Source organism: Megachile rotundata, chromosome 4 (genome assembly GCF_050947335.1).
Source record: "Megachile rotundata isolate GNS110a chromosome 4, iyMegRotu1, whole genome shotgun sequence".
NCBI classification, from domain to species: Eukaryota; Metazoa; Arthropoda; class Insecta; order Hymenoptera; family Megachilidae; genus Megachile; species Megachile rotundata.
The window spans coordinates 8,708,247-8,730,611 of record NC_134986.1 but is presented as its reverse complement, the minus strand read 5'-3'; the positions used below and the strand labels follow the sequence as shown (position 1 = coordinate 8,730,611).

The 22,365-nt window shown below is 37.5% G+C and overlaps 1 protein-coding gene across 10 annotated transcripts in view; it reads left to right on the top strand.

Moving 5' to 3' along the window:
• The window catches only part of C3G (C3G guanyl-nucleotide exchange factor), an 85,537-nt gene that overhangs the window by 28,522 nt on the left and 34,650 nt on the right, over window positions 1-22,365 (top strand). Inside the window, exon 1 of one of the 10 annotated variants that reach the window (XM_012295692.2) lies at window positions 11,469-11,877. The exons of the other annotated variants lie outside the window; for them this stretch is intronic. The gene's annotated coding sequence lies outside the window, so the exon portion shown is untranslated. Of the gene's footprint in view, window positions 1-11,468; window positions 11,878-22,365 lie in introns of those variants that run through there. 10 annotated transcript variants of the gene reach the window in all.

Here is a 22,365-nt window from a genome sequence, read left to right as displayed (position 1 = left end):
TGGTAATTCTAAGCGTAGGAATCTAACGCGTGGATATCCAACGCGTAGTAATCTAGTGTGTGCATATTCAACGCGTAGTAATTCAACGCGTAATAATGCAACGCGCGGTATTTCTAAGCGCAGGAATCTACAGCATGGTAATCTAACGCGTAGTAATCCAGCGTGTGGATATCCAACGCGTAGTAATCCAGCGCGTGGGTATCCAACGTGTAATAATTCAGCGCGTGAGTTTTCAACGCGTAATAGTTCAACGCATAGTAATGCAACGCGTGGTAATCTAACGCGTAGTAATCCAGCGTGTGGATATCCAACGCGTAATAATTCAGCGTGTGGATATCCAACGCGTAATAATCCAGCGCGTGAGTAGTCCAACGCGTAGTAATGCAACGCGTGGTAATTCTAAGCGTAGGAATCTAACGCGTAGTTAACCAACGCGTAGTTAACCAACGCGTAGTAGGTAATCTAACGCGTAATAATCCTCGCGCTCTGATTAGTCCGTGTTTTTCTTTAATAATTCAAAAACAAAGCTTCAAACCCCATTTCTGCAAAGGGAAATCTTATTCAGAATCACGTCAGCAACATTTTATAGACCTACACTAGTTGTGAAACACCCTGTATAAAGTGCTTCAGCGCAATGAAGACAATAATCCTCCTGAAACTTTGACAATACTAAACTACTGACCAAAATCATGTACGAAGAAATTCGTAATAACTGATCTATAATTCTGAAGCAGCTCCTTGCAATTTTAAAGAGATACAAAATTCTCTTTATTAACTCAATTTGCTTATAGCCCGCTACTTTCTTGAGCCAACGTTGTCCAAGCTCCTCAATTATTATACCCAGAAATAAACGGCATAGGATGAATACCCCGTTGTAATCCAATTTAACTGATACCATTTCAGCAACAGCGGGCATCTGGTCGACGTGTATCGATTCTACGGGTATCCTCGGGACACTTGAACATGCGCTAATTAACGTCGCTGTATCGCCGGCTCTCCGTTTGGATCTGCATTTAATGATTAAGGCGGTGTAAGAGCAGGGATCGTTCATTTCCTTTGTTTCCGTTCTGCACCGGAAGTCAGACCTCTAGTTTCCTTTGTTCTCCCTTTGCTCTCTTAGCCGGACGACCTCGCGTTCCGAACTCCGCGTTTTAATTTGTTTAACCCGCGTGTCCTTTTCCGCGCGGGACATTGCGAATTTAATGTTACGTTCTTTGGGGGATAATTGGAAAAGGTTTCTTCCTAGTTGCCGCGAAGAAGGAAGATTTACCGTCCTTGTTTTTATTTCACTTACGTAAGAGTGTAATTGAATTGAGCCATCTATTCGGTGGGATGAGCAAGATATAAAGTTCAATTAATTTTTATACCGGTCAGGGTATTACAGAAAATCGTAGAGTAAGACTTTGTATCGACGATGTAAGGATATGGAGATTTAGGGGTATTGGGGTCTGGGTATATTGGGATCTAGGGATACTCAGAAGCAGAGATATATTGGAATCTAGAGATATTTGATTGTAGGATCATTGGAATCTAGGGATATTCTAATTTTGTATATGTTGTAACCTTTATTATATTCCAATCACGTATCTTTAAACATAAAAGTATACATCCTATTATTACATATATGTACATACGATTCGTTTCACGCAAAAATCTGACGCGTTTCCGTAGGATCATATTTCCCCCAACAAATCGTCAGCGGCGGCACATAAATCTCTCTATCTCTGTATTCGATCCGAAACAATATTCGTAGCGCATAGCAGCGAGAGAAAAACCTAGCAGGAAAGGATCACCGATGAGAAAGTGACGGCACAGTCATGGAGCGTCTTTTGATGTCTGTTCCAAGCCCCGTTCTCCAGCCTTCAATTTGCAAAATGAAACAACCTCTTCCACTTTTCCGAGCCAATCGTGCGGCAGATGTTGGCCGCGGGCTTTGAACGGTGCTTTCAAGTCTTTTCCACGGGGTAAACGCCGCGGCGACAACGGTCGAGACTTGTTTGCGCAAGCACCACCAACGAACCACCTTTGTTGGAAAACCATGCTTGAAACGTTTCTGAATCGCTGCCTGTACGAAGACCGGGTGGTGCGCTTTAACGTTTCCAAAGTGTCGGGAGTCAAAAAGCCCGACGGTTTTCAGCTTCTCAAAGAACCGCGATCTAGCTCGCGATTAAAACGAAAAGGGAAAATGACCATGTGCTCACTCGCTGTGCTTTTACCAATCTTGTGAGAAAATAATATTTACGGGCGTTTGCTTAGATCACATCTATGCCTAATTTTTTGCGTTCTGATGTCTGTACGTCTACCTCTGAACATTCTTAACCCGAATGTCCCTCAAGTGTTCCTCTGCTTCGAAATAAGCAACTGACCGGTCCTGAGCATGTTGCTTATTTCGAGACAATATTGTATCTCTGCAGACAAGTGTATCCGAGTCCGAACATTCTTAATGAAATGTGAGAAACAAGTAAGTTGTCACGTGAACCACACTACGTGAAATCACATCGGGTTATTGAACTTGTCTAGGAAGAAGCAGTCGAATCCGGGTGCTCTTCGCGGCAAGAAAAAGATACAAAACGGATGTCCTCCCAGGGACGCTTTTATCGGAAACGGATAATATCGTGCGCGATATACGCGACAACGGAAGAAGCCGAAGAAAAAGTGGCAACGTTCCGTTACCCTTTTTTCCACGGTGTGTCTTCTCGCCTTGGCCGTCTCATGTTCATTACGCCGGTTTTACGACAACATTTTTCTTCGCCGATGTCCTCTCTCCGGAGGGTGCATGTTGCTTCTACTGGCCGTATTTTCGCTTAAAAAATGCTCGATATAACGCGCTACAGGATATTTTTCCGGTGTAAATTTACGTCCCCGTTTTTCCTGTTTCCGTCTACCCCGTTGCGTTATTTATCGACCACGAACCCCGAGCTAATTAATTTTTTTTGCGGTAATTGCTGTTGTGTATAGCGATAAGTATATAAGCATAATTGGATGTTGACGAACGTGACGGGAATATGGGGTGGTTCAATGAGCGATTCTATTTTTAATTGTTAGAGTATTGCAACCCCAATGTCGCAGAGGTCTTGTACTGCAATTAACGGGCGTTACTCGAGTAATTGAAACGCATTTTAACTTCGATAATTATGTGCCAATAGTAAATCTTTGAACCTTCAAAATAATATTTGCTATGGAAAATAGGAGATGGTCCGTACAACATGAAATTTCAAATTTAAATTTCTTTTTAATTAATTTAATTGCAGTTTTATTATTGCACGAGAACAATGCTGATAGTACTTGTAAATATACAAGATGTTATCTGTAGCATTAAATTTTGTCAAGTTACTCAGTAAATTTTTTCAAGGGAATTGCAACAAAACTATAAAAGATCGATCCAGAAAAGTTAACAATTAACTCCGATTCTAAATAATACACAGAAAGCTTCTTTCACGTATCATAATTGTATCGATCTTACGATTGAATCGGAACAAAGCAATGGAGTTAGCTTTCCAGAAGCAAAAGGACGTCGAGTGGAATTGTCAAAGAAACGTTAATTAAATTCGGTACTCGGAACGTCTTTCCTGCAGATCTCATCGTTGGCAAGAGCAAATAATCACGACATTAAAGTCGCCGATAATCGATAAGACAAAGTCGCCACATTTCGAACGGTCTATGGAATAATAAAACGTTTAAGGAGGCACCGTGAGTCCGGCTTTGAATTGGACTTATTGTTAAAAAGCAACGAGGACGCATTGTTCGAAGTTTTTCGATTAAAAGTTTCTCCGGTGTCGTTCTACCTTTCTTTTGTCCTGTATAATGCTCCCGGACGATTATTTACGTTCTCTCTCGGCTTCAAAGATAAATCGGTTTTGAAACGGTCGCCGGGAAAGCGTCGAGAAACAACGCATTTATCACGTTGCGTGTGCGATATAAAGTAGCGATGTGTTCGTTGAAATGACCGGGGGCACAGGGTATGGGTAGAGGTGTTGAAAATATATGGGGGTTTCATAGTTTTTAGTTTTTAAATTTAGGGTGGTGAAAATTTGAGATTTTTGGAAATTTGGAAATTTCAGAATTTAGAGATGTGAAGAGTTTGGAATTTAAGAACTTGGAAATTTAGGGATTTTGAAATTTGTGAATTTGGGGGTTTGAGAATCTCAAAATTTGAGAATTTGAAAATTTAGGAATTTGGGGATATTGAAGTTTAGATACTTGAGAATTTTTAGATTTATTGATTTGGGTAATTGAAGATTAATTATTTTGGAGATCCACAGATTTGAAAATTTAGGTATTTAAAAATTTACGAATTTAGAAACTTGAGAATTAGAAAATTCGTAAATTTGTTCATTTAATTTCAGAATATGTAAATTTGAAAATTTAAACGAAATCATAAAGGCCATATACAAAAAGCCCAACTACCGTAATAAAATTCCCAACGTTATAAAACAAATAGCCCTCTTAAACCATTAAACTCGAATAAGTAATATCGCCCCATAATTAAATATTGCCAGAAAAAGAACCTGTGCCCCACAGTATTCCAGGAAAAGCCCAAGTTGTATAATTTAATTTCAAACACCAGGAAACAAAAGAGGCCGTTTAAACCATTATACTCGAACAAGAAATTGCACTCCACAATTCGTATAATTTCTTGGTTGCAATTAAACGTTCCCAGGGGTGGAGAAGACCTTCTCCCTCCACGAGCGTTTTCTCGCGATCCAGACGCGGTCGGGAAAAATGAAAATGATTCCCATTTCGTTCGTCGACCATTAGGTTTTTATTTAGCGTAGTTGGTGCTCGCGATGTTCTTTTACTCGTGTGTACACGTAAATCGAAATACACTCGCACACGTAGAAATCTAGTTACCATTGCGTACGGGGCGCACCGGTGTTTTACCGTTAATTGCAACGGCGGAGAAACCGCTGCGGATCCTGTCCATAAAATACGTTTATCACCCCCTAAAGTCAGGACGCCGCTACCGCGACGGGACCCCATTAATACGCAAATTGCAACCGCGAATTCCTCGGGACTTCCCGGACTAATATGCAAGTCGATATCGCCGAGGAAAGTCGTTAGCTGTTCCTATTATTCCCGGCTGATCAGGAAGACACGAACGTCGTTCAGATATGTATTGAAATTTATGTGCGATTTTGATTGTTCTTGGCTAAGAGATGGGATATTGATTTATTAATTGCGCCACTGATGACCGAGTGTTTTTATGGGGGTGCACTTTAGGTATCGATGAGAATAAGATTTCCCTTTGCAGAAATGGGGTTTGCTTCGTTTTTGAATTATTAAGGAAAAAGACAGAGCAATCAGATTATTACGCGTTGGATTACTATGCGTTAGTTAACTACGCGTTAGATTACCACGCGTTAGATTCCTACGCTTAGAATTACCACGCATTGCATTACTACGCGTTGAACTACTATGCGTTGAATATCCACGCGCTGGATTACTACGCGTTGGATATCCACACGCTGGATTACCACGCATTAGATTCCTACACTTAGAATTACCACGCGTTGCATTATTACGCGTTGAACTACTATGCGTTGAATATCCACGCGCTGGATTACTACGCGTTGGATATCCACACGTTGGATTACCACGCATTAGATTCCTACACTTAGAATTACCACGCGTTGCATTATTACGCGTTGGTTAACTACGCGTTGTATAATTACGCGTTGGTTAGCTACGCGTTAGATTACCAAGCGTTAGATTCCTACGCTTAAAATTACCACGCGTTGCATTACTACGCGTTCGACTACTACGCGTTGAATATCCACGCGCTAGATTACTACGCGTTGGATATCCACACGCTGGATTACTACGCGTTAGATTACCACGCGTTGCATTACTACGCGTTGGACTACTATGCGTTGAATATCCACGTGCTAGATTACTACGCGTTGGATATCCAGATGCTGGATTACCACGCATTAGATTTCTACACTTAGAATTACCACGCGTTGCATTATTACGCGTTGCATTACTACGCGTTGGATAACTACGCGTTGGTTAACTACGCGTTAGATTACCAAGCGTTAGATTCCTACGCTTAGAATTACCACGCATTGCATTATTACGCATTGAATATGCACGCGCTAGAGTACTACGCGTTAGATATCCACACGCTGTATTACTACGCGTTGTATTACTACGCGTTGGATTACCGCGTGTTGCATTACCACGCGTTGCATTTCTACGCGTTGGATTACCACGCGTTGGATAACTACACGTTATCCGAAGTTGTTGCTCTCGCGTCTGCGCATACTCCAATATCCTTCAATCATAATGCGCATAGCGTTGAATATCCCTAGAGTCCACTAACTTTGTATTGAATATCCCTAGATCCAAATATCTGTACGGGAATATCGGTACTTTCCAATACTTTAAAATTCAAATATTTCTAAATTGTAGCATTACTAGATGCAAATATTTCTCAAATCTCCTTAATTCATAAATCTTCTTAATTCCTAAATCTCGATATCTGTAAGATCGGAAATGTTCGGTATTTAATTACTCTGAAAGGTGTTTGTCGTCGATCGAAAATGATAGTTTGTATATTCAGTTGGAACTTCAAAGCGTCATCGCTAAACATCGTTGAAAATTCATTTATTTAATTGATAGAGTTTTACGACTGCCACGTGTTACACACGTTGGGCAGCTGCATGTGTACGGTTAAAATATCGTTTAATTAACGCTGAATCGAACAGAAATTTGTTAACCAAAACGCCCTTCTGCCGTGCATTAAACACAACGAGCGTCGACGCAACGTCACAAAGCAATGTTGTAATTGAATCGAATTCGCCTCGCGCGCGATAAATATCGAGCGAATAAAAGCTCTTGATAGTTTCGCCGGATTTTTATTCGAGCTTCTTGGCATCAAATCTTACGGGAGTTTCGGTTTTATCTTAAAACGAGTTCCGGCGAAACTGTAACAAGTTTCCTCGAGCCAGAATCAATCGATAACGTGGAAAAGTTGGCGAATGCAACGAGAGAAAAAAGAACTTCATCCCTTCCTGTGCACGCTTCCGCAGTCTGAGAGGAAAAGATGAATGCTACTTCTCTCGAGTTCAACTTGAAATAGAGCTTTCTTACGCGTTTAAAACACTATATATTACCGGATAGGTAAAAGCTGTGCAGCTTGCTAGAAAATGTTTCTTTTTCTGCTTCTAAATTGTATTGTCAAATACATTATCTTGAAACATGGCTCGGTAATCGTAAAAGTTCTGAATCAAGATATTCAGAGTAATTTTTTTTTATATGAAAATTTACTCTTGTAAAAATTTGGAACGATATCAAACTTTTGAAGATTTAGTTCTTAAATCAATGACATTTTAAGATATTTCAACTTCTCTAGTTCTGATTAACTAAGGAATAACGCTACAGTATAATTGCAATATATTAAGTTTGTCATATGGCGATACAACGAGAGACGGTGTAACGTTCGGTACAACTCTTGAAGTAATAAAAAAAGAGATGTTTCAAGTATATCTAAAATTAATTTTGCGTATTTAGCGAATCTTTTGTATGCTTTCTTAGTCAATGAGTGACTCTGAGAGATAATGAATATTTTCGTTTACTCATTATTGGAACAAGTTGGTGACATCATGTAATCAAATATTGAAGTACCATTTTTAACCGCTTCCTCGCATCGAGCACCCAAAGGAAAAAACGAACGTTTAAAAGTGAAAAAACGACCGGATCGTTGCGCTCCTCGATAAAATTTACATCTGGATTTTATCGATCCATTCGTGTAACGGCAAAAAAGGTTAGTGAAAACGATTCGGCAGACAGCATTGTGCGAGATGAGCCTCTGACCATAGTACGTATAAGGTATTCGGCAAAATTCAGCCAATCGGATGATACCCCGAGTCGAAAATGCACGAGGATCGTGTTTTTTTACGGTCGCCCACTTGTTCCGCGGGTCCCATCCACAATTTTATGATTACGACGAACTACGAACTCGGCGAGGAAATGGTAGTCGAAAGAATGCTGGAAAAAGAAGGAAAAACGGATCCGAAGGTATCGTCACTTCGTGGACCAATTCCAGAAATCTTTTTAATAGCCGTAAAAATTTTTGTGGATTTTTTTATCTACTGTTTCTACCGAAATTTTATAAATTCCAATTGAAAAACTAATAAAATTTTATTAGATCGATAGTTTTAGAAATTGAAATTCTTTTGAAAAATTTGAAATTTTTTGCAGCCTTGATAGTAATCAAAGTTCTTTTTAATTTAAAAAAGTTCTAAAAATTGGTAGGAATGAAGATATATTGCAACTGTAAAAAACGATGAAATTTGCAGTTTTTTTTATCGTTTTTCTGAATACAAGTTACTGTTCGTTCAAAAACCAGCACGGACGTGAAAGCCTTTGAAGTCACGTTCAGGAGTCGAATATCAGGGGAAAAAGAGAAACAGGATCTCGACTTCGACCACGAAAAGGGCGAGAGAAGTCTGCTTTCGATTTCCGTCACGAGAACGGTCGAAGAAGTTTATAAAACTGCTGCACCGCATTCGAAATGCAACGAGGTGGCTATTGGAACGCCTCTGTAGATTCTTTATCATTAACTATCTTAATTGCGATGGAGAAACATTTTTTTTTCAAATGTATTAAATATACTTGGTTGATATTGTCAGTACAATGATGCTTTCAATGATAATTCATTATTATATTTTTAATGCTTCAGGTCAAAGTTCTGAATTTATAAATTTGTATGTTTTTAAAATTATTAATTTGTACATGTCCAATTTTTTTCATTTTTAAATTTGCAAATGTACGAATGTACATTTATGAAAAATTCTGAAATTCAGAGGATCAATATACTGTATTGTTCGTACAGTATTATCAGTGTTTCAGTAGATTTCGCCAATAAATATTGAAAATCCTGAAATACTGGCAATATATCAAATACTGATCGTAGTCTCTATCGGTGTTGAAAATAAGTACTGCATATTGTAAATTATGGACTAGTGAAATAACGGTGTAATAGTTTAAAAAAATAGAGAAACAGTAGGTAGAGTAATAAAGTAATAAAATAGAAAAATAGCAATCTTTTAAAATAATCAAGTTGTAACGCGGTACAAATAGTAATATAGTAATAGATATAATAAAGTAATATATCGTGTAATGTATCTTCTACAACTCTCCCTTACTTTTAATCAATTACTGCAATTTTGTATGTTATAACAATATTAAAAAAACAAGTCATTTCCACCAATAAATCTGTCGCTTCGTACCATTTGTATACGGTTTCCTGTATTTCCATTGCTTACGGAAATAATAGTACTGTCATGTAGTAGTAGCCTCTGACAGCGTGTACACTCAGGTGCAACGTAGACTTTCTTTCAGTAGTACATTTTATTTTTATATTTTGAAAATAGTTTTGCATCATAATTTCTTCAATTTCGAAATTGCTACATTTGCAAATACTCAAATTCCCAAACTCCTACATTTTACTTACTTTTAAATCACTAGATTAGATTTCCAAATCTCGAGATCCTTAAACACCTGTGTCCATCGATTTTTAAATCCGTAAATTTCTAGATATTTAAACTCTTAGTACTTCAAATTTCTAGTTCAAATTCCTACTTCAAATTCGATCATATACCACAAAATTACCAAACACCTATATTCACAGATTTCTAGATGAATATAGTAGATGAATTCGTAGATCAACAAATTCGTACATTTACAAATTCCTAGATCCATACGTTCCTAAATTAATAAATCTCTTCATCCACAAATTCGCAGGTCTTCAAGCACCTATATCCATAAATCTGCAGACGAACAAATTCTTACATCCTCAAATTCCTAAATCCATAAATCTCTACATTGACAAATTCTTAGGTCTTCGAACATAAATCTGTAGACCAACATATCCCTCAATCCATAAATCTCCAGATTCCTAAATCCGTAGACTAACCCGTCTCTACATTCGCAGATCCCTAGATCCATAGACCCCTACATCCTTAATTTCCTAGATCTACAATAGGTTCACAAAATTCAACGTCCTCAAACACTATTATCCTTGAATTCCTAGATTCCTATGTCCATAAGTATCTAGATTTCTGGGTCCATATATCCTTAGATTATTAGATCCATAAATCTCTGGATCTACAAACTCCTATATCAATAAATACATAAATAAATGCATAAATACATACATAAATAAATACACAAATAAATACACAAATAAATACACAAATAAATACTCGAATAAATACACAAATAAATACACAAAACTGTACATCAATAAATCCCTACATCCACAAACTCCCATATTAATAAATATATAGATCTGTATGCCACTAATTCTATCAATCTTCAAGTTCCCATATCTCTAGATCAATAATTTAGTAGATTCATAAATTCTTATATTTCTAGATCCATATATTCCTAGATTACGTGGTTCATAAATCCCTAAGTCCGCAATTCCCTATTACTGTAAATCCCTAAATCCAGAAATCTCTATTTCAATAAATTCCTAGATCCACAAACCACCATATCAATAAATATCTGGATCCTTATACCACTAATTCCCTCCATCTTCAAGTTCCTAGATCTCTAGATCAGTAATTCGGTAGATTTGTAAATTCTTATATTCCTAGATCCATATATCCCTAGATTACTCGGTTCATAAATCTCTAGATCCACAACCCTCTATTTCAATAAATCCCCAATTCCTCAAATCTCTACATCAATAAATCCCTAGATCCACCACTCCCATATCAATAAATATCTATTACAATAAATCCCTAATTCCACAAATCTCTAGGTGAATAAACCCCTAGATCCACAAACCCCCATATCAATAAATATCTGTATCCTTATACCACTAATTCTCTCAATCTCCAAGTTCTTAAATCCCTACATCACTAGTTCTAATTCATAAATTATATTCTTAGATCCACGAATTCCAAGATCCGTAAATCTCATAAATGCCCACATCTGCAAATCCGTAGATCCCTAGATCCCTATATCCCTAGATCCACGAATTCCAAAACTCGTAAATCTCATAAATGCCCACATCTGCAAATCCGTAGATCCCTAGATCCCTATATCCCTAGATCCACGAATTCCAAAACTCGTAAATCTCATAAATGCCCAAATCTGCAAATCCGTAGATCCCTAGATCCCTATATCCCTAGATCCACGAATTCCAAGACCCGTGAATCTCATAAATGCCCAAATCTGCAAATCCGTAGATCCCTAGATCCCGAAACGCGCTCGAATACCAACGCGTCCAAGTTCTTAATCCTTCCTCGAGGAATCTCCGAAAATCTGTAAAAGCGAGGAAGTAGTAGTCTTGTTTCGCCTTAGTTGGCGTGTTTTCTCTAGGGAAAGCAGATTTGCTGTTGACTGTACATAGGTGTACACAGACACACGTAGAGAGCGAGGCGTGGGATCGAGAGAGTAGAGGGGTCAGGCGTTTCGTCGGAACAAAGAGGGAAATAGAAGAGATCGTACTCGATGGTGGTCGGGTGAAGTTAGTTAGCAGTCGATGCGCACACGCCACGCGCTCCGGACGTACGCCACGACGCGTCCTCTCGTTCCTCTTGCAATCGTTTCGTTTCTCTCGGTTTGTCAACGTGTCCGGTTGGGTTTGCGGCAGAGAAATCTGCGGCTTCCGCTCGGGGAGCCTCGATGAAGAAACTCGGACGACGAAGTCCACACGATTTCTCCGGGTAATTCCCGGTGATAACGTTTTCCGAAACGCGACGGTATTTCGGTGTGTCAAGTGACTCGAGGAGATTCAAGTGCGATAAAGGTTGAAGTTCAGTGACGATTGAGAATGGTCATTTTGTATCGGTGTTCCAACGAAACTTGATCAAATAGGGACTCGACTTGTGACGCCAGGGAGACACTTCACTCTTATACGAGGTAAATTCGATTGCTTTACATATATTTTCTCTTTATTTTTTTTCCTAATAGGTCATTTAATTTTTTTGTAATGTAGGAGTTTGCTTTATTTTTTTATGAGCAGTTATTTTATTTTTTGAATGCAAAAATTATTGATTTTCAGTTTCTTTTTGATTACTGTGGACATATTAAATTTTTGTAATTTTTGTTCTTCTTTGTTTTACAAAATAAAATAAAAATCTTCATTATTCAATACAAAAAATATTTTATACACTAACGTGCAAAAATCTTCGTTCTTCAATACAGAAAATATTTTAACAACTAAACAATGTAATCTAAAATAAAAATATTTTCAACCAGTATAAATTTGCTGTATAAAATTTATTTTTTAACCAAAAATGTTAATTTTAGCTCGTGAAGTATAAATATAAGGAAGAGTAATTTTGTACCTCCCATAGTTCTCAACTTAAGTTTCAGAACGTAGTCCTACGAGAGTTAACCCTTCTGAGGTGCAATTTTTATCGCCCAGATGGTGAAGTGCATTTAAATAGACTCCCGTGAACGTTATTAACCCCTTAACACTTTGAGAACCTCATATTTTATGGAATCAGTGGCTCTCATAATGTTCTACATCTTTTCTACCGGAAAACTTGATTAATTGTTCTTACTGCACGTTTCGGAGTATTTCGTTAAATTACTGGAACTTCAAATATTTACTTCTGAATAAATTGACGGGAGCGGCACGTTTCACTGGTCGGATAACGCAGAAATAAACAGTAAATATAGATATCGTTCAGATATACAATACCGACGAAAACAGAACAGTGGCCGGATAACACGGAAATAAACTGTGAATATGAGTGCTTGAACTTCGAGTGTGTTGAAAATATTCGTGGTTCGATTTTGGATTTTTTTGATTTTATGGATTTGGAAATTTTTGTTCTTGGATTATTGGATTCATAAGATTTCAAACTTCATATGTTTAATTTTCTAAATTCTGAATTGTAAAATGTAGAATTGAGAATTTTCAAATACTCAAATCTCCAAATTTTTTAATATCTATATTTCTTAATCTACAAATCCCTATATTTGTAGGTTTCTAAATCCCCAAATTCCTAGATTTCTGGATTTCTAGATCCCCAAATTACCAGGTCCCCAAATTTCTAAATTCCCAGATCCTCAAGTCCCCAAATCTCTAAATTTCCAAACTCTCAAATTTCTAAATTTCTGAATTCCCAAATTCTCAAGCTCCCAAATCTCTAAATTTCCAAATTCTCAAATTTCCAGATTCCCCAATTTCCAGATCCTCAAGCCCCCAAATCTCTAAATTTCCAAACTCTCAAGTTTCCAAATTTCTGAATTCCCAAATTCTCAAGCTCCAAAATCTCTAAATTTCCAGATTCCTCAATTCCCAGATCCTCAAGCCCCCAAATCTCTAAATTTCCAGATTCCCCGATTTCCAAATCCTTAAATTTCCAAACTCTCAAATTTCCAGATTCGCCAATTCCCAAATCCCTAAGTTTCCAAACTTCATAACCCCAATTTCCCAAATACCAAAATCCCACATTTCCTAAATTTCCACTCTCTCATATCCCTAAATTCCAAATTCCCAAGTGTCCAAACCCCCAAACTATCAACTTCCTAGATTTCAAGATCCTTAAACTTCCCAAACTCCAAAGCCCAAAATCTTCAAGCTCCCTAAATTGGCAACTTCAGCCAAAAACTCTCAAGTGCCATTTTCCCCAAGGGACCTTAAAGGCGCTCTGTACTTCGCTTGTTAACTACCGTTCTCCAGTGAAGATTTAATACATCGTCGAAGTTATCCAAGCAATATTCGCGGGACCGTTATAAATCGATGTGGATCAAAAATGTTCGCCAGCAATAGGCGTACAATGTATTCAGATTGAATCGGTGAAATATGCATGCGCCTAGCCGATCGCTTCACGCTTAATTTCCCCCCGATATTTTTCGAACGGTATTTGAATTTTAAAGGCGCGCACGAGACGACGTGAACGGTGGATCAATCATGGCAGCACGGTGGCAATGGCAGGATGGCGTTTATTAATAACTTGGTGACAGAAGTGACGTGTCTGTCTATGCGAACCTATCGTCGTATCTTTCTACTTTTTTTTTTGTAAAACGATAAATCACGACGTCTTAGAACACCGTTCGATAATGGAACCTTTTCCGGTACGAACTGTTGTTATGTCGTGCAGACGGACCGTGACTCACTTCACGGGCGTGTACCGTGTATTCTTGCGGTTCGAGCAACGTGATCGTAGGAAGAAACTTATTATATCCGCATTCTGAGACGTCTAGGCATTTCATTTTTACGGATGATTGGCGGGAATGTGAATCAACCGATGGGACATAGCTGCTCGGCGTCATAAATCGGTGAACATGGACCATTCTGTGTATTGAGCCGAACATCTATGTACTATGGAGTATTTATAGAGTGTCTTATAATTAGTAGGTCCCTGAAATGGTAGCTGACGTGATTCTGAATAAGATTTCCCTTTGCAGAAATGGGGTTTGGAGCTTCGTTTTTGAATTATTAAAGAAAAACACGGGCCATCAGAGCGCGAGGATTATTACGCGTTGGATTACTACGCGTTGGTTAACTACGCGTTAGATTACCACGTGTTAGATTCCTACGCTTAGAATTACCACGCGTTGCATTACTACGCGTTGAATATCCACGCGCAGGATTACTACGCGTTGGATATCCACACGCTAGATTACTACGCGTTAGATTACCACGCATTAGATTCCTACGCTTAGAATTACCACGCGTTGCATTACTATGCGTTGAATATCCACGCGCTGGATTACTACGCGTTGGATATCCACACGCTGTATTACTACGCGTTGCATTACTACGCGTTGGATTACCACGCGTTGGATTACTACGCGTTGAATATACCACGCGCTGGATTACTACGCGTTGGATATCCACACGCTGAATTACAATGCGTTAGATTACCACGCATTAGATTCCTACGCTTAGAATTACCACGCGTTGCATTATTACGCGTTGAATTACTACACGTTGAATATGCACGCGCTAGATTACTATGCGTTGGATATCCACACGCTGTATTACTACGCGTAGGATTACCACGCGTTGGATTACTACGCGTTGAATATCCACGCGCTGGATTACTACGCGTTGGATATCCACACGCTATATTACTACGCGTTAGATTACCACGCATTAGATTACTACGCGTTGCATTATTACGCGTTGAATTACTATGCGTTGATTATGCACGCGCTAGATTACTACGCGTTGAATATGCACGCGCTAGATTACTACGCGTTGGGTGTCCACACGCTGTATTATTACGCGTTGGATTCCTACATGTACGATTACCACACGTTGCATTACCACGCCTTACATTACTACGCGTTAGATTACCACGCGTTGGATAACAACGCGTTATCAGAAGCTGCCGCTCTCGCGTCTGCGCATGCGTAATCTCGCGCTGTTTGGTCGGTGTTTCTCCTTAATAATTCAAAAACGAAGCTTCAAACCTCATTTTTGCAAAGGGAAATCTTATTCAGAATCACATCAGCTACATTTCAGGGACTTATACTAATTGGAGACACCCTGTATGTTCTCATTTTCAAGTCTCAATTTCCTGTGGTTTATATTTCTACATTTAAACTTCTATATCTTCAAAGTTATCCGTTTACTGTTATGAAGCTTTTCGAATTTTTTGATGTGGTAATTTAACTGAAATTCTCAAATTTGAATTTATATTACATTTCTATTTATTATTCATTATTATTTATCTTTGTACTCATATTTACATTTATATTTGTATTTAAATTTGTACTTATATTTGTTTTTATATTTGCATTTATATTTGTACTTATATTTATATTTACATGTACAATTATTCATGTGACATTTATATTCATAAATATAAGTATATTCATATTCAAGATTTTCTGATATTATACACATTTTGTATACAGAAAAATGAAGAAAATGAAACCGAAATTTACAATGCCTAAAAGATTGAACTCGTACTATAAAGACAATTAATAAACCAGAAATGACTGATCATAAAAGCTTATAGTCGAAGAACGCTCAAAACGCAATTTCGAATTTCGAATTGCCAATAATCTCGTTCATTCGGAACAATTACCATTCGTAATCCCCGGAGAACGGCCGTGGAATATCGATACTTGTTAATGGCATCGTACCACAGTCACTGTATCAAACATAATAAAACATAACCGCAGAAAGAATTCAGTGATGAGATCACGACGAATGCACGAAAGTAGGCGGTCGTTCGGGCGATTTAATGAACGGAGGGACGAAGGTCAGTCTTAAGTCATTCGATGCGTTAACATTTTTATTTTCGTGTTCTCGCTAATATGACGGGATTTTAAATCGACGATCCGCCGCGGGCATCATGCTCGCGTTAAAAATACTCGTCGACGGAAGGACGATTCGATTCACGGACGATGATCAAATATTTTTCGTATCCATTTACGGAGGAGCGAGGTAAACAGGGGCGAAGATAATGGAAAGTTGATAGATCGAATGGTACAGCGGATTCTGCACTCTTGTAGAGATAACATTGATTAATGAAGATCTATGGATTTTAATTCTCTCCTTTCCTTCGCACGCTTCTTCGGTATACGTGGAAACACTTCCAAACAGATTTTATCTCCCAAAAACATATGAACACATGTCTACATCGCCTATGTAAAACCTACATATTTTGCCTATATCTCCTTCAAAAAATGTCTGATTACGTTTACTCTGTACATTTTAAAAAATTCCGTACCAGATTATTCGATAAAATTAAACAGAACTTTTCTTATACAACAGATCATCTATTCTTATTTCTTTCCTCCAAGCAAATTAAGTCTGACAGTGCACAACGTGTCTTTGAAACTCGTCTTACGAGTGACTCACGCTAGAAGCAAAAAACACGTCACGTCTGTCAAGAACGCATATAATTAGTTAATCAATTCGAATACGCAATATCTGCTCGATACGTGGGTGTAGAACGAGTCTGACGTTACCGGCGTGCGTTTTCCAAAAGAAAAAACACCGGAGGCTTACTTTGCCGGAATGAAATTAATTTACGAAAGAATTCCTTGTTAATTGATCGGGCTACCAGAGCGCGAACAAGATCCATTCTGGTTGATTGAACGAGATAAGTAATCACGCGAGAGGAACGTCTGATAAAATTCTTAGCACTGAAACGGGGGTAAAAGGAAAATCCACTTTATCTGGGCACGTGGTCGCTTAATTAATTAGAAGCTCCCGTTACACTGTCCCTGGCATTAAAGTCGGTCGTTGGATGTTCATTCGGCTCGGGGGTAGATCATCAGGGTTTTTCGTGCTGAATGATCGATTAGAGTATCGCGTTGCAAACTGGCTATCCACTTTCGTGTCTAAAGCTTTACGAACGGCTTTCCAGGGTTGAAACAGAAATCGGTTACCGTAAATCCTCCAAAGAAGAAAATGTGGATAGAAATTTTGTTTGGAGAAATGAAAGGTAAATTTACTAATACAGAAAATATTGAAATTTTGGAATATTAGAATCTAGTGTATTCGGATGTAGGGATATTGAGATCTAGGGACGTTGGAATCTAAGGATATTGAGATCTAGGGACCTTGGGATTTAGAGATATTGAGATCTAAGGACATTGGGATCTAGAGATATGGAGATATAGGAATATTTGTATCTAGGGATATTGGGATATAGAGACGTTTGGATTTAGAGATATTGGAATCTAGAAATATTTGGATCTAGGGATACTTGGAATTTAGAGATATTTGGGATCTAGGGCTACTGGGATCTGGGGATATTGGAATGTAGGAATATTCGGGACCTAGGGATATTGGAATCTAGGGATATTTGGGGTCTAGAGAGATTTGGGATCTTGGGATATTTGGGATCTAGAAAAATTTAAGATCTAGGGATATTGGAATGTAGGAATATTTGGGACCTAGTGATATTTGAGATCCAGGGACATTTGGGATCTAGAGATATTGAAGTCTAGGGATATTGAGATCTATGGATACTGGGATCTAGGGACGTTTGGATCTGGAGATATTGGGATCTAGAAACGTTGGATTTTGAGATATTAGAATCTGGGGATATTTGAATCTACGGACGTTTGCGTCTAGGGATATTTGGACCTAGAGACATTTGGATCTAGGGATATTGGAATTTAATTTAAGAAGTAATCTCTAAATAATCGATTAGAGTATCGCATTACAAACTAGCTATCCACTTTCATTCTTAAAGCTTTACGAACAGCTTTCCAGGGTTGAAACAGAAATCGGTTACCGTAAATCCTCCAAAGAAGAAAATGTGGAAAAATATTTTACGACGGAAAAATGGAAGGTAAATTTACTAATCCAGAAACTTTCATACTCTGAAAGTTTGATGTCACGAAAGTACCGTAAAAGGGTACTTATGTTACATCGATTTAAAGCTTAAAAGATTACGTCAGCATTAATGTAAAACAAAATGGCAAACGAGGTATGCCAATTCCAAAATATAATTCGATTACATAAAAGTACTTTAAAAGGGTATTTACGGCACATCGATTTAAAGGAGAAAGAAAATGCCTACATAAAGCCTTCATTAATATTCTCAATACAAAATGGCTGGCTCTGCATTGAAGCAAGCTGTGAGTCAAGCAATTTACAGATTAGTACGTATCGGCACATTAGCAAAGCATTCGTTTTCTATTAGGAATATTAATGAAGAGTATATATAGGTATTTCCGTTAAGGTTCAAGCTGATACGTAAGCGCCATTTTACGAGACTTCTGTGTCACGAAATAATGTCTATTTCAAAATAAGGTCGTTGATTGCTGTACCTGGCAGTCGGCCATTTTAAGGATGCCAATTAAGTATTTATACGATTGTTAAAGTTTAAGCTTCAAATTGACGTGACACATTTTTTCTTTTGTCATCAAATCTCGTATACGAGTTGCTGCAACTGGCAGTCAGCCATTAACCAACGATACGGTTCTTTTTGTTAAGCTTCAAATTGATCTCGTACTTTTATCACGTGTGATTGACCATCAGATCTCATCTCAAGTTTATGAATTAATATATCGTTAAAAGTAATTTCCTTCCGCAAGCAGCTAAAAGCACCGTGCATTTGCATTTAATTCTCTCAGCTGCAAAATAACGGGGATTCCCGATTTCGCTTTCGAGTTTCCGTCGCTTTGTGCGGTCGGGAGAGATGGCCGTAAACGCAAGAAAACCACAGAAAATCGCTTTCCCCTCGGTCGTAATCAAATAAGACTCTGCAAACAAGAATCCAATTTCCAGCCATTGCTGCCCTTCCTTATCTACCGATGCTTTCTTCCGTGTAACGCGAACAGAGTCCATTGCCGGAGAACGGCCAAGAAAGACGAGTTTTCCACGAAGCTTCGCCGGTAAACAGAAAGAAGATAGAGTCACGATAAACATTCGTTAACCGAGAATATATTGCGATCTCTACAGATATTTGGTCTATGGTACCGCTCGTTACAGTACACTTAACTCCACCTCTTACTCTCGAGGACTTTCACATTTTGTAAACCGATAACAATAAATTCGTTCCTTCGTGATTATTTTTCGTTTACCTCTTTTCTCAGGTCTCAGTATAATTTCAAATTTTAAAGAGATCGAGTTTTCAAGTTTAGGTTGTTAGGTAGGTTGAAAACTGGAGTTGTGATAGGTAGGATTTAGTTAGCTTTGAATTAGATTTTCGTGATCTACAAGTTAAAGTATAAGTTTGTATAAGTTTGTATATTTCTACATTTCTATAGCACTGATTCTACATTCTCTAAATTTCGACATTCTCAAACTTGTACATCCATAAATCTACACCCAAAATCTTACACCCCCTCCAAAAACAAAAATTTGAAAAACATTAAAGAAAATTCTTTGTTTAAAAATTCGTTGAACTCGTAATTTTAGACGAAATCCTGTCTCCTATATCTGGGTCATTCCCAGTCCCGTGGGTGTAAAAAGGATCCTTTTCAGCGCACTTAGAAGGAGTGTTCCGCATCGGATTTCCCTCTCGCATCCCTCTTTCAACGTGACACATGCTCGACACACGTGTTACGCTATTATGTCAATCGTTACCACGTGGATAAATGCTCGAGTAATTTATTAGACGGTGAAGTTCCTTCGGGTAAACGAAAATGCAACTCGAGAGGGAAACTTCCTCGTCTGGCAAGAACAACCCTTTCTCAATAAGTTTCGTAGATAAGGGCGCGGATTTATTTGGGACTAAGCGAACGTTTCTTGAACACGTGCTTCACGGGAAATTTATAAATTTCCGCGGTTGCATTTTAAACGCCACCGACAGAAATTGTTTCGGACGGAAACTCGTTTTTGCACGGTCTGACTGCGGATTAACGGCTTTGTATGTCCGGAATATTCTCGGTTTAAGCTTGATACTTCTGGAAATCATGTAATATTTTTCCCTCGAGATATGTTGAAATTAAAACGAGGAAATAAGTAGATTTTAGGTTAAATGCAAGAATATTCTTTTTTCCTGTAACGCACTCTTCACGAATTAATAACCTCTCTCTATGAAGTCATATTTTGTATGGTTTTAATTTCTCATTAAATTGTAGATTCTCAAACTTCAACAAAGAATATAAATAATTATTCCTTCGTATTTGACTTTAAAGTACCAAAGAAATGCAAAGGTACAAAGCAAAAATACGATACTGAAAGTTTAAAACGTTCCACAAATGTTCTAAACTTTTCGTAAGGTGCAAATGGAAGAAAAATCGTGAATAACATTTCACCCTGTATATTTTATTTAAAGCCTCGGAACTGTGAAAAAATAATCAGCCACACTCGCGCATGAATGTTGTATTTTCGCAACATTGAATTTATGTTGCAGGAAAATTTTCTCTCTTGTTTTGTTTTTGCCGAGTATAAGATTAGCGATACAATCGCGAAAATGCAGGCTCCCGTTGCCGCGGTATAATGCTCAAATTCCGGAAGCATGCAGTCAGGCCACTCGTGTTCTTCCGTACTTCCGCCGAGTGCACTTCTGCTCCGCATTTTGCCAGCCACTTTTCCAGCGGCTTTTCACGTGAGAAAAAAAAGAGCAGCGGCTTGCATGTAGCGAGATTTAGAAAGCTCATCCACTCGGCCAAACGATTTTCCCAGGATTTTTCAACCTTAATGTGTTTACATTAGCTCGGCTAATCCTTATCATTCGGAGTGGAAAATGTATCTGTTAACCTACTTTGTTTATCTCGTTTTCATTCCATTCCTTCGCATCTTTTTAAATATTTTTTATACGTAATTTCGCTGGTTTTGAATTATATTTTTTTTACGGAAATTGTTTTGTGAGATTGCTTTCATTTCTTTGTGTATTCTATTTGAACTTAGAGGTTATTTTTATTTTCTGTGCACGAAATGTTTTTGGGGAGATACTGTTTTTGTAGAAGTAATTATATAATAGATTGTGTTATGATTGAGCATCACTTTAAAATTAATTAGTATGATATTTATATATGGAATTTGAAATTTTGAAGTTTTGGATATTGATAATTTATTGAATGGAATATTTGTAGATTCTAAAATTGATTTTCAAAATTGTGGAATAGGTTATAATTGGTGACAATTAATAAACTGCAGCGATAATTAAAAGCTGTCTTTTAAAATTTAAATACAATCGCTCTTTCTTATAATTGCAATCTTTATTATAATTGTAATCATCCTTTATTATAATTGCAACGACTCTGTTATAAATTATAATCACTCTCCATTATAATAGTAATCGCTCTTAATTACAATCGTATTTTGTTAATTATAATTCTCTCAAGTTAATTAGAACCTTAGATCCTTAATTACATCTTTATTACAAACACAGATTGTCGCCTCGTTAATTAGAAAATTCTGAAGCAACTTATTCGTGTGTAAACTAAGGTTTTATACGATGTTTTTACCCAGATAGTTTCAAAGTAAATGAACAATTAAAAGAATAGAAAAGTGTGAGATACTTGAATAGAGAACTGTTCTCTATAAATGAAAGAAAGCAGTGTTCCACTTACGAGTGAATGCGTGATACTCGGTTATTAAATGCAATAGACTTGGAACTATTGAAATATAAATCGTCCGTTACTTCATCGTTGCAGTTTAATTGAAAACTTCGCTTTATCGAGATCGTGTCATAAAAATGCTTCCTGAAATGTGCTTCTATAATTAAAGCTGATTTGAAAATGTCGAAGACTTCTTTTCTGACGAGATCGTTTAACGAAATTCGCTTCAAATTAACTCTCAGTTAAATGCAAATATTTAAGGCAGAATTGCAGTTAAAATATATTCAATCTTTGATCATTGAGAATAAAAATAATTAATTTACTAAATCATCTGACAATTTACTATCTCAAATTATTTTTATAATAATAAAAATATTTAAGATAATATTTGCATCTGTATTTTTTTTTTAATTAATCTGGTATATTTCTAGTATATTTTGTGTAGATAAAATATTTAATCTTACAAAA